Here is a 13,563-nt window from a genome sequence, read left to right on the forward strand (position 1 = left end):
CACTCTTGAGGGCCTGAGTACTGCTCCCCGCTATGCTTCAAGTGCCCTGTAGCACACATTGCTTGTCCTCCTGCCAGAAATCCTTTCCTTAGATATCCCAGTGGCTCACCCCTTCACTTCCGTCAGCTCTGCTCAAATATTGGGGTATCAAAGAGGATGCCTTTAATTGAGCTATTGAAAATTGCTTCCCCATCCACCTTCCAGAAATCCCTAATCCCTTTTCCATTTCATTTTTCTCTATGACATTTATCATCTTCTGTTGTATATTCTACTTATTTTTCTTGCTTAGTGTCTACCTTCTCCCACTAGAACATAAACTATATGAGGCAAGGTAGTTACCGATTTTGTTCACTGCTGAATCCCTAGTGTCTTACAATTATGCCTAGTATATATTGGGGACTCAAATGTGGACAAAATAAATACTGTTGAATTTCAAGAAAAAGTTACAGAAGAGTAGATAATACTAGCTAATTTTTATAAAGGATGTATGATATAATCTCATTTAAACTGCGAAAATGTTAGAGATGGATGTTATCAACATAAATCATTGCTTGCAGTTTACTGGTGAGGAAGCGGAGGCTGTGAGCCATGAAGTAACCCAAGCAGTCTGGATTCAGTCTATTTTATTAGCTCCTAAGCCATACTGCCTCTCTAGAGATATAACACCTTTTATATAATGCTTAAAATCAGATATTAGTATTATACAAAACAATTGTTAAGCGATGCCAACATATGCAGTAATGGATGACAATGAGCAGGTGATGAGCTGAATGGTGATGTTCAAGGTGGCAGTTAAATATAATCAAAATTGTCTTTTAGTCAGGCTTAGTGGCTCATGCGTGTAATCCCAGCATTCTGGGAGGCTGATGCAGGAGGATGAAAAGTTTGAGCTCAGTCCAGGCAATGTAGTGAGACCTTTCTCATAAATAAAAAATTAAAAAATGGCTGAGAATGTGACTAAGTGTGAAGACTCTGGGTTCAGTGCTCAGTTCCAGAAAGAGAGAGAGAGAGAGAGAGAGAGAGAGAGAGAGAGAGAGAGAGAGAGACTGTCTCTTGAAATCTCTTTCACCATTTCTATGGTTAAGCCCAAATTCAGCAGCTACTTGTAGTAGGAGCCATATTATACAGAAATCATCACACTGCCAATTGCCTTACTTGGATATTCACACTGAGAATGGGAAGAGAGGACCAGGTCATTCCTGACTTCAACAGATTAAAGGTTCTTTCTAGTGTCAGAAAATGGGGACAGAGTCTAAAGTCATTCAGCTCAGCTTTGTCTGTGCAAAGACAAGTAAATCAGCAGAGCCAGATGGCCACAGGCCTTTGAGTTTTCAGGGATAGATGGTTCGTATATCTCATGATAATTTTTTTCTGGTGTTCATCAGCTATCGTCAATAATGACTTATTCATGTCTAATCCGTATCTCTCGTTGCAATTTCAGTTTGTTTCCTCTTACTCTGTAGATATGAAGAACAGATGGTCATCATTCTCCTTATAACCTTCCAGAGAATAGAAAGCTATGCACTAAAGCCCTCCAAAGTGGCCTTTTTTTCCTGACCATAGAGTTCTGATTTCTTCTATTTTTTTGCACAAGCTTCATTTTCTGGTCAATTATTTCATTTGAACTACATTTTCTTTGAAAAATGCAGTGGCTTTACTTGAAAAAAAGAAACACATGCAGATGATTAGAACTCTAACAATACAAAAGAATATGCATTGGAAAGCGAGTTTTCCTCCCACCCAAGACTCTTCAACGTGTCTCTCTCACCAGGTGTTCCTTCCAGATAATTTTCTTGACATATCCAAGTATGCATGAATATATTCTCCTCAAATTAGCTTCTCTTTGTATTAGCTAGCTTCTCACCACTATAACAAAATATCTGACACAGGCTACTTGTGAAACAAGCATTTGTGGTTCTGGGCGTTCAAATCCAAGGTTTGATGGTCCTTTGCTTTGGGCCTCTGTTATGGACAGGGCATCATGGCAGAAGCACATGTCAGAGCCAGGACTCACCTGCTGATCCAGGGGCAGAGAGAGACTGGAATCCTCCAATTCCCTTGCAGAGTACATCCTCAGTGACCTAGGCTTCCTCCTAGGCCTCATCTCTTAAAGGTCCGAAGCACTTTCCAGTAGTGCCACCTTTATGTATGGGCTTTTAGAAGACACTACTCATATTCAAACCATAGCAGTCTCAACTTAGCAAATATTCATAAACACCTATTGTGTGTAAGAAGCCGTGTAAACTCCTGAGGCAGGGCACAAGTGAAGTGTATGGAGATGTGTTTCCTTGTCCTGAGGAAGCTTACACTTTAGCAGGGGAGAAACACATGGTCACCCATTTATCAGCTATTGATTGAGCTCTTTCTGTGTACCAGGCAAAGGGTCAGTCACTGAGTGATACGCACCTTCTAGTCTTGCAGGGTTAAGTGTTGTGTGAAGAATATGGTGATGACAAAGTGTGGTGTCAGGCATCAGCAAATGCCAGGGAAGTGCCACAATGCTCCTTGACAATTGTTTTACAACTTCTTGTAAGTCGTGTGGGTGACAGGGCACAATGTCTAAGCCTTATGCCAGTCAAAAGGAGAAGTGCTGTACCTCTGAGCCTGGCACTGGGCTAAGGAATCTACACTACGACACGAGTTGAGCTCCAGTGTTCTTGTTTTATAAATAGGGACCCTGGGAGCTCTAGAGATGTCAAGGAACTGGCCCTAAGCCACATGGTTGAGATTCAAAGTCCCATAGTTTTTTGTTTTGTTTTGTTCATTATTCCTTTTTTCCCCTCTGGAACTGGACATTGAACCCAGGGCCTTCACATTGAACTACATTCTGAGCCCTTTATTAATTAATTAAATTTATTTACTTTTATGTTGAGACAGAGTCTAAGTCACTAAGTCATCTAGGTTGTGTGTGTGTTCATTTCTACCATATCTATCACAGCTTCTAGGGAGCAGGGGGATAACAACACATGTACCTTCTCTTGCTTCTTTCCCTATGGAAACCCCTGGCCTACACACTGGTTGAATTAGCCTCCTTTAGGCTGTTTCTTTTTTCTACTTAAGGGACGTGATGGGAAGAAAATGCAGTAGTCTGGGAGTCAGGAGACCTCAGCACTATGGCATACTCTGCCCTCACAAACTGTCTAACCTTGGGTAAGTCATTGTACTCCTCCGTGAGCCGTAGGGCCCCCAGCTGTGAAATATGGTGGCTAAAGGGGATCACCTCTAGATTTTTAATGGAATTTGGTGATATTTTCATGACCTCATCGGAGCTGTAATGACATCTTCTGGGACAACAGTGCATCCCTCTCTCCAGCAAGACACAGACACTAGGTCAGTATATCTATTTATTTTCAATGCAATTTGAAGAACTAATCTCCAGTGAAGGTAAACACTTGGCTTCACGTTACTAACAATGTAAGCCGTAAATGTGTTCCTTCCTTCTGGATTTTTGCTTTCTGCTTCTAGTTTAGACTCCCCACCCAAATTTTCCCAATAAAGTGAAATGAGCCTTGATTAAGTGAGCAAGTGCCCATTTAATATATTCAACTTAATTAAAGAAATAATTAACTAGGAATTGAAGATAATCCTTAATGAAAATTGGGAAAAAAGTCCTCAAATTAATGGATTATTGCAGGTATGTAATAAACTGAGGACTTTGCTCAGGCTGATTTTATGCTCAGAAGAGCAGCCCCATGACGTACTGCAAGCCACAAAAAGAGGATCTAACCCGGTCAATGAGCTCCATAAAACTAACAGCAGAGAGGCAGAGAGGCTGGTTTGATCCAGAAAAGAAGGTGACTGAGGCATGGCCAGCAGGTAATGAGTCTCCTGTTTTCTGCTCATCCCATTTCACATCAAACGCAGGGACTGAGGGACCAGATCTGGTCATTTGTAAAGCATACTCTTCTTTGGGACCCCACAGTGACACGGAAGTGGAAAGTTAAAGAAATCTTGTGCTTAGGTAAGTATTTTTCCTCTTTTTTCCCTTCTTCCCTTTCTTTCTTCTTTCCTTCCCCTCCCTCTTTCCTTCTTTTCTTCCTTTAAAAATTTTAAAATCTAAAAATATTCTTCTTTCTCTGCTCTTCTTGCTTTTCCTCCCTCCCTTCTTTCATATTTTCCCTCTATTTCAAAAATTAAGTAAGTAGTATAACTGTGAAAGACTAGAAAAATGTAGAATTGTGTGGCATGTAAAGAGAATGATTTCAAGCGTATCTTCCCTCCCTAGCCCGCATGCGCATGCCCGACAAGCAGAGTTGCTTTATTCCTTTTAGGAGCTGCATAGTATTCTGTCGGTGAAGGCCATTGGTTTATTTATTGGGTGCCAGGTAAGTTTCTGAAACACACCTTGGAATTGTTATAAAAGTTTAGAATAAGTAGAAGGAAGATATAAATTGGCTTGTTTGCTGCTGAAAATTCCATTTTATAGATAGTGATCCTATTCATTTCCATAGCACCTTATGCTTTGAAAATTGCCTTCGAACTATCATTTCATTTGATCCTCCTTAGAGAAGCTTAGGGAAATAGGCAGATTTTTATCTCCATTTTTTCCGATAAGGAAACTGAGTCCCTGGGTCATTAAAGAACAGAAATATGTATGGTCTCACAGTTTCTGATTTTCAGTATAGTCCTCACATACAATATAAATTTAAGCTGCATTTCATCTTGCAAATCGTAAAAGACTGAGACGTCTCCATACTTGTGAGCTATTAGTTTAGAAAATCCATTCAGGTCATACAAAGTTGCTTATTATTGAATGAGAATGGCTGTAGAGTACTTGGTAAACATGATGAGCTTGATTAATGGCTGGTGCTCATAGCAAGTTCAAAATTCATTTGTTTTCTAATTGGCTTCTGCTATATTACATGCAGAATGAGTCTATTCAGTCCACATCCTACTAAAAATGGAAAGAAATACAGCATGTCACATTATCCTGTAGGAGAAGAAATGGTCACATCAGTAGTAAATCGTTCAAAAGTATATTTTATTTAAAATCAAAAAATGCCTGTCAGCACTCAACTGCCAAGTTTCTGTACTGGGATGCAATAAGATTTGTGGTCTGAACAAAATTTTATTTGGAGAATCGAGGTTTTCAATATATTTCGCAAGTAGGATGCTTCTGTCAAAATTAATTAAGGACAGAAGCTATGTGACGGTCATGAGATGGTGGTCAGTTTCTCTAAGCAGATCTGCTTTAATGATCTGATGAATTCCTTTTGTCAGTAAGGTTTCCTTTCATTATATTCCTTCAATTTTGATGTGATCATTACACAATGTACACATGCATCCAAGTATCATTTTAACCCATAAGCATGTATAATTATATGCCAATTAAAAATGAAAACAAGAACAACTAAAGAGTCTGGGATCATTAAAACTGCTAGTTGGGTGGAAGTTGTGTGCAGTAAGGTTGTATGCATCACACTGTGGGACCATGCATTTTTGAGTGCCTTCCCCACTGGGCTAGCTACCGCACAAGGGCAGATGTCTCTAATTGTCTTCTCAGTGTTGTGCTCCCAGTAGTAACACAGTGTCTGACAATACTAGGTATTTAATAAAATTTCTTGAGCGAATATACAGATAAATCAGTCAGTGAGGTTTCAGCCAGCACGGATAACTCAGGCAAGTGTATCCAGGGTCAACTGACATGGCTTTAAGCGACAGGAAAAGCATGGTCACATAGAACTTGTGTGCTCTGAATGTGAGATGGACGTATTTCTGCCCTTTCAAACACAGGTTTAGACAATGAAAGAACTCATTATACATCAGAGGCTTTGTGGAATGATTCTCATATCAAGTTTTGTCTTTCTCTCAGGTAAGAAATTATGTTATTACCTCTTCCACTGATTTTACTTACATATCTCCCCATTTGAAAATTGCAGTGGAGATTTGCTGGGCTGTCTCCCTCCTTTGGGTTACCTAGGACAAGCTAGACCTTTGGTAAATGCATGTTTTCACTAGGTACTTCGCATGACTAGTTTCAAGCAGGCAGTGGCTTGGACTGCTGCCTTTAGTATTTCTCGTTGCAACTCTGAAATACCATTTGGCGCCAATGTACTCTTCATATAAGATTTGGGTTTTCTTTGGGGCCATTTGCTCTCATGCATAACGATTCACTTAAAGTTCTCATAAGCATCATGATACTGTCTTTTGGCTCCATTATATGTTTATAGCAATGATCACAGAATATGGACAAGGAAACTGAGATGTGCTAAAAGCTAGAGTAATGCACAAATGTCTGAAAGGGCCCATACTCTGTTGTATTAGTGGAGACAGAGTGTTTGTTTTTATTTTTCAGTGAATGGAAGATAAGTTCACTAAAGTTTCTGGTAATTTGGAAATTCAAGTAGAAGGCTGTTTTGAAAAACTGCCATTTCATTCTTGTTAAGTAAATTCAGTTGATAACATTGCTCATTTAGAATACCAGTCTTTAGCTAAAAGGTCATAAGAGTTACTGAGTGACAATTCCTAATGAAACTGACCTGGGATTCGATTTGTAACAGTGTTCCGATTTTAGAGCTGATATTTTGGAAAAATACCAAATCATCATCACCATCAATAGCAAATACCGATTGGCTCCTTGCTGCGTGTTCAGGGTCTGATGGAAAGCTACATTTTTTAGAATAAAGGTTGAAATGAAACTTATGGGGCACAGTGATAACTTTATCCCCTGGCCTTGCCTACCTGCTAAGATTTTGATTTATCTTTCCCTTGCATGTTCCTCAAAAAGTGAGCAAGTTTTTCTCTATTTCTTTATTCCAAACATCCAAACCTGGTCTTGACACATAGATTAGTCTCTCAGTACCCATGTGATGAATTACTAAATTAATGCAACTTAAAGATATAAGACTTTGGACATCTGTATGATGATGAGGTATATGATAGGAGCTTCCATGGGTTTTGTGTGAAGGGTCAGGAAGCATGAAGTAGAAAGGTCTAGGAACAGAGAGATACAGGAGTCTAGTCTAGGTATGGAATAAAAAGTACCGAATAGTGGTACTGCAAAGTTTGGATATGTTTTTGAAGACTGTTACTGACCACTAAAAATTATTATAAATGTACAGATTTTAAATGTGCAGAGGCCACTTTAAAGCAGTCACAAGGTTTTCTAAACTGTCTCAAATTAATGAGTCAAAGCAGTGGCTATTTTATCAAACAATTATATATAGCTGTCCTTACATTAGTGAGAAATGCATCACTTTCTCACTGGAAAAAAGACTGCTTGAAGCAATATTATAACTGAAGTCCAGGTCCCTTTAGGCTCTACATAAGTCATCAGCCTCCCAATTATGAGGGTCATTGTGCGGGAGAAATTAAGGCTGGATCAAGCAGAGGTGACTCAGAAATGTACTAGTTGGGTAAAGCCAGAGTGGAGCAAACTATGTTCACTCAAGAACACCAATGGTCAAGAAGGAGAAACCAAATTTGCCGTAAAGTCCAAAGGTGAGAGCAAAGAGAGCAGTCCACAAGAAGGGATAAGGACTGAGGTCAGTAGTGCAATCTTTTCAGGAGGAAGCTGATGAAAAAGAATAAAGCAAGGATGAGTGGACAGGGCCTAGGACCTCAGCTGTCTGAAGGACTTGTTTCCTGGTGCTCTGAGTCAGCTTGGACTTCCATAACAAAATACCATGGCTTGGTTGGGTTAGACTGCATTTGCTTTTCATGGTTACAAACGTTGGAACATGCAAAATCAAGGTTTCAAGCAGTTTGGTTTTTGGTGAGGGTCTCTTCTCGGTCTTCAGATGGCCACTTTTTACCAGTATCTCCATAAGGGAGGAAGAGAAGGGGGCAGAGAGTGAGAGAGAGAGAGAGAGAGAGAGAGAGAGAGAGAGAGTTTTCCTCTTATTAAAGCACTAATACCACTATCTTTATAACCCGATTTCTTGTCTAAAAGTAATTCTCTCCCAAAGGTTGCACCCTGCAAAACTATCCTATTGGAGGTTAGGGCTTCAACATATCAATTTTAGACATTCAAACATTAGTGTACAACATGTTCCTCCCTCTCACTGGTGCTAGCTATTGGCTCTGTGATGGATGTGTCTGAGTTAAAATCATAGGGCTAAAGTCATTGACCCAAAGCTCCCCCCCATAACATACACACACATACACCCCTACACACACACACAACCCATGTGACAAGTGGATAGGACAGGCTTTTGTTAAGTGAAAAAGTATACGTTTTACAGCATTTCTGATGTGTAGAAGAATCCCTGGAATTTTGTGACACAGGATCATCGGGTTCTGGAGGCAGCCTTGATGGTCAGTGCGTTAGTACCTTTTGATCCTACAGTGGATAGTCAATCTGAGCTAGATTCACCTTTCTGGATCACACGTCACCTATGCAGAGACAACTTGATCAGGGAATCCTTTTGACATAGGAGGGCCATGTCAAAAAGTCCTTATACTGTAGCAGTCACCTTGGTCAGAGTCAGTCAAGATGAAGGTGTTAAGGAGGTGAAGAAGTTCCTCAACTTATAGGTTTTAGTGTAGCCAGGAAAAGCCCCATTTTTAAAGAACTCACTCGGTAAGAAAGGAGAAATAGAGGATGAACTTTGAAAAGAAATTCTAAACTGTATAAACTCTTGAGTGGATCTGTCCAATATGGCAATTTCTTGCAACATGTAGCTTTTCACATTTTAATTAATTAAGATAAACATTTAGCCCTAAGTACTGTAAGCACATTTTAAGTGCTCATCACTGCTACCATATTGGGCAATGCAGATATAAAGCATTTCCATCTAAAACTGCACTATTACTTAGTACAATTTCTTTGCATGTTTTATATGTGCTTTGCCCTATTAGTCTGCTTATTAGTCTCTGTACATGATAATTAACTGTATAAGATTTTATAAAATAAATGAATCTGGTGCTGGAAAACTAAAAGGGACAAGGGGAAGAGGAAATAAAAAGAATTGAAATATGATACGTACATTTACGAATTCCCTATAGTGAATCGTAGTGATTATTTAGTGCAAACATTTGCTAACAGAAGTAAAAACTAATTTCCATCATCACAGCAAAGGATAGTGATGTTCTGAGGGGAAAAGACTTTTTAAAAAATAGTTTTATTGTGCTCATTTTGGCAGCACATACACCGAAATTGGCGTGATACAGAGACAATATGGCCTCTGTGTAAAGATGACATGGAAATGCATGAAGCGTTTTCTATTTTTTAAAAAGAAAATGTTTTCTAGAGGATAAATAGAAATGTCTAGTTTCTCTACTGTTTATCTGTGTACTTCCCTCCTTCCTAGAAGAAATGTCGAATTCCCTACTTATCCTCTGCTCCCCGTGTAGCCTTTGGCAATGACTAATCTGCTCTCTGTATCATGTGCCTCTTTTGGACAGTTCATGTGCATGGAATCATACAACATACAGTGGCTTGGCTTCTTTCACTTACTAAGATTCATCCCTGTGAAGCATGTATGAGTATCAACCATTCATTTCTTTTTATTTGCAAGCAATATTCAATTGCATGGATATGTCTCCTAGTTTCCTGTTCATCAATTGGTAGACATTTGAGTTGTTTCTACCTTTGACTGTTATGCATAATACCGCTATAAACCACTTTTTGCTTTGTAGTACTGGGGATTGAGCCCAGGGCCTTTACATTGAAATACATTCCCAGCCCTTTAAAAAAGTGTATTATTTTGGGAAAGGATCTCGTTAGCCACCAAGTTGCTCAGGTTGGGCTCAAACTTGTGATTCTCCTGCCTCAGCCCTCTGAGAATGTGTGTACAGGTTTTTGTGCGGTCATCTGCTTTCATTTCTTTTGGGAATACACCTAGGAGTGGAATTGCTGAGTCATGGTAACTCTATGACATTTTGAGGAACTTGCAGACAATTTTCCCAAGAGGTTTCATCATTTTATATCCCCACTAGTAATGTATGAGGGCTCTGACTTCTTTGAGTCCATGTTGACACTTGTTGCCTTCTTGATGATAGATGTCCTAGCATGAAGTGACACTTCAGTATGGTTTTCACATTTCCCCATGACTAGTAGCACTGAGCATCTTTTCATGTTCCAGGAGAGACACTTTGTCTGACAGTGCTCAGAGACCTTGGAAAATCATGCCACTGACTCTGGAACATGACTTTTTTGATATTTCAGATACATGTTTCCTTGAGCTGGCACAATAACAGTTTTTTTTTTGTTTTTTGTTTTTTGTTTTTTTTTAGCCAGCATAGGACAGGTTAGAAAGGTTCATATGACACAAAGATTTTTTGAGACACTGAGCCAGAAGGTTCCAGAAATTTCATTTGTCAACACTGAAAATATTGATGATGAATCACATAGGCTGAAGAGTAGGTCTTAAATACAGTTTTATCCCTATCATTTGACTTTCCGATAGGAATGGAGTTTTAATATCCTTTGTTTGGAATTTTATTATCTATACATTTTTGAGTTAGTCTAGCAGACCAGGTGTTATGGGAGTTGCTGGCCTCATAGCTCAGGGACCTTGATAGAGAGACAGAGAGCCTGGTAATTTCATGAGTAAGTCTACATATCCAGTTACTGAAGTCTGGAAGCCTCCCTGATCCTCCTCTTTCTCTCACCTTCTACATCTAATCCACTGAGTCTGGTTCATGCCATCTCTAAAACATAGTCCATGTCTGACTCTCTCTCTTTGCCCCATCTCCCCTGTCCAGGACAGTGTGAGTCGCCATTATCTTCTCTCAGGTCACTTCTATAGTATCCAGACTGCAATCCCTGTTTCTACCACGGTCTGTTTTCAACCCAGCACCCAGAGTGATCCTCTAATATATCAAGTCAGATCATATAACTGTTTCCCTTAAAACCTGCCAAGAAGCTCTCCTCACAATTAGGGTACAATTGACTCTTTAATAACATTATCTGGTCTGCCACTCTCCCTGGGACTCATTTCCTGCCATGTGTCCCTTTCTCCCTCTACTTCTGACACAGTAGCTTCCTACTATTCCCTGAAAAGGGCAAATGCAGTCCGCCAAGAAGTTTGTGCAAATCCTATTAGCCATCTCTGGGTCACTCTTCTTCCACATCTTTGTAACCCTGGCTCCTTTTTCATCCCCTGGGCTAAGCTAACAGAGCTGTTTCTCAGAGAGGCTTTTCTTATCTATTCTAATGTGGACTTTCCATTCCCCTCATCCCTGTTTGTCTTCCCCATTATTTAGCTCATCGACCTATTAATTTCCTTATGGTTTGAAATTATTTTCTTTACTTGCTTATTGACTCTCTCTCTCTCTCTCTCTCTCTCTCTCTCTCTCTCTCTCTCTCTCTCTCTCATGTAAGTGGACAAGACTGGGCACCTTGTATGTCATGTTTACTCAAGTATTGCACTCTAACACTGACACATAATTGGTACTCAGTCCCATCATTGTGGAGCAAGTTCATTTTCAATGAGGCTTGTCATTTTAGAGGACATCTATTTTGTAGACTGAGACATGAACCTTGAATCCTAGATTCTAAGGAACAATCACATTACCTGTGCTAGGGTAATTCCCCTGACTCTTGTCCCAAGAAGAACACTTGGCAGGTCATACATGTAGTCAGTAGCTTGGATCCTGGAGGAGATGTGTTAGGTAGCTCCATGACTGGTGACAGAAATGAGAATCACAGGTTCGATGTGCCTCCTTACAACACCAGGAGGTTGGTGGGAATGTGGGTATTGAATGGCAAGTGGCAATTCTGGTTCTCTGTGGTTGTCTGCACCATGGCCATGGGGTATGGATAATGAAGTTTTCCATCTCAGGCACCTTTCTAGTATTTCTGCTCACAGAGCCATGGCTTACTACATGGTTTACTACACAGTGATCTGGTCCATAATGTTTTTCAATTATTTTGAACTTTGATTTGCAAGAATCTGTGATACAAAGAGCCAGGTAGTCTACTTCATACAGTATGGAAATACGTGATGAGTACCCTTGGCAGAAGTTTGCTCCCCACAAGAGTGGCTGGATTCTCCAAAGTCTAGATTCAGCCAATGCTTCTGGTGGGCCTTTTCTAAAATCTGCTGCTTTGTCTTCTTTCCCTCCCTGATAGAAGGGATCGCCACATGGTTGGTTAGGTCTTGAGGCCTTCCTGGTAATATAAATTGAATCATGTCCTTAAATTTACTGTTTGAAATCCTAACTCTCAGTACCTCAGCATGTGGTCATATTTGGAAATGGAGACACTGGGGATATAATTAATTAAGATGACATCATACCACAGTCCAGCAGGCCACTAATCTAATACAAATGGTGTCTTTATAAAAGAATAAATTTGGACTCAAACATGCACATAGGGAGAAGACCATGGTAAAGCTAATTGCAAATACTTGGTAATGTAACTGCAGGCTAAAGAACACCAAATATTGCCAGTAAACCATCAGAAGCTAGGAGAGAGACATGGAACAGATTTTTCCCTAATAGTCCTTTGAAATAACCAACTTTACTAGCCTTTAGAACCATAAAAAATAATGTTTCTTAAGTTATTCAGTTTGTGGTACATTGTTAAGGTAGCCCTTGAAATCTAATAACACAGAAATGATACTTCTTTCATGCTCACTGGCTCAGAAACCTTGAGTTGACAATAAAGAAGCAGGTTTCCTCATAGGGGAGAAAATAGTGAGCTGATTGCACCCCCAGTGCCTGACTATGGGGGAACACGATTTGCCTACTATCCCCAAGATCGTGTAAGGTGGTGCACGTGGAATTTAATCCCCAACCTTTGAAACACTGTAACATGCAAAGAAAGGACCAAAAAAATTGTGACAGAATAAGTCTGATGGTCATTTAATGCTTGCTTCAGTTGGAAAATAATCATTTGGAACTCTGTTAGAGTTCTAAACATTTTCTTCACTGATTTTTGAAATAAGTGCATTTATTACTTTGGAGATCTGGTAGGGAGAGTGATTTCTGCTGATTTTCTTTTGCCAAAAGCTTCTTAAAAAGAGGGCAGAGCACAAGTTCCACCTGCTCATTTTGTGGCAGGTGCTTCATTCACATCCCTCTCTCTACACAAGAGGGTGCCCTCCATTTGCCCACTCATCAGCTTTCAACTTGGTACCCAAACAGGGCTCAACCATTTATACATTAAACAGCTATGAGTGATTTATCGTGTGCCACCAAAGCTGGATGCCCCAACTCATTCCAGGTACACAAATTAATTCAAAATGAATGAAAGACCTAAATGCAACATGTAAATCTGTACAACTCTCAGAGGAAAGTCCAGGAACAACTCTCCATTGTTATGGGTTTAGCCATTGGTTCCTAGAAATGACACCAAAAATATGAACAACCAAAGACAGAATAAATAAATTGGATTTTATCAAAGTTTAAAACATATTAGCAAGAAAATCTACAGAATGTGAGAAAATATCTGCGGGTCATATATATTATAAGGTTCCAATGTGGCCATAAATAATGATTACACCTCAAAGACAAGAAGACAACTCAATTAAAAAAAGGGGAAAGGCCTCGAATAAACATTTCTCTGAAGAAGATACGCAAAAGGCCAACAAGAACATGAAAGCATGCTCAACGTCATTAATCACCACAGAAATGCTGGTCTAAACCATAGTGAAATACCACTTCATGCTCTCTATG

At 39.7% G+C, this 13,563-nt stretch overlaps 1 non-coding gene across 1 annotated transcript; it reads left to right on the forward strand.

Annotated features, from left to right (window-relative positions):
- Positions 1–9,067: 9,067 nt before the first annotated feature.
- On the forward strand, positions 9,068–9,170 carry LOC111755416 (U6 spliceosomal RNA). Its single transcript, XR_002789968.1, has one exon. It is a non-coding gene; the product is annotated as a U6 spliceosomal RNA (small nuclear RNA).
- Positions 9,171–13,563: the final 4,393 nt, after the last annotated feature.

This window comes from Cavia porcellus, unplaced genomic scaffold (genome assembly GCF_034190915.1).
Source record: "Cavia porcellus strain 051 isolate PalLab524CR breed Dunkin Hartley unplaced genomic scaffold, mCavPor4.1 scaffold_3, whole genome shotgun sequence".
In the NCBI taxonomy this organism is placed as follows: Eukaryota; Metazoa; Chordata; class Mammalia; order Rodentia; family Caviidae; genus Cavia; species Cavia porcellus.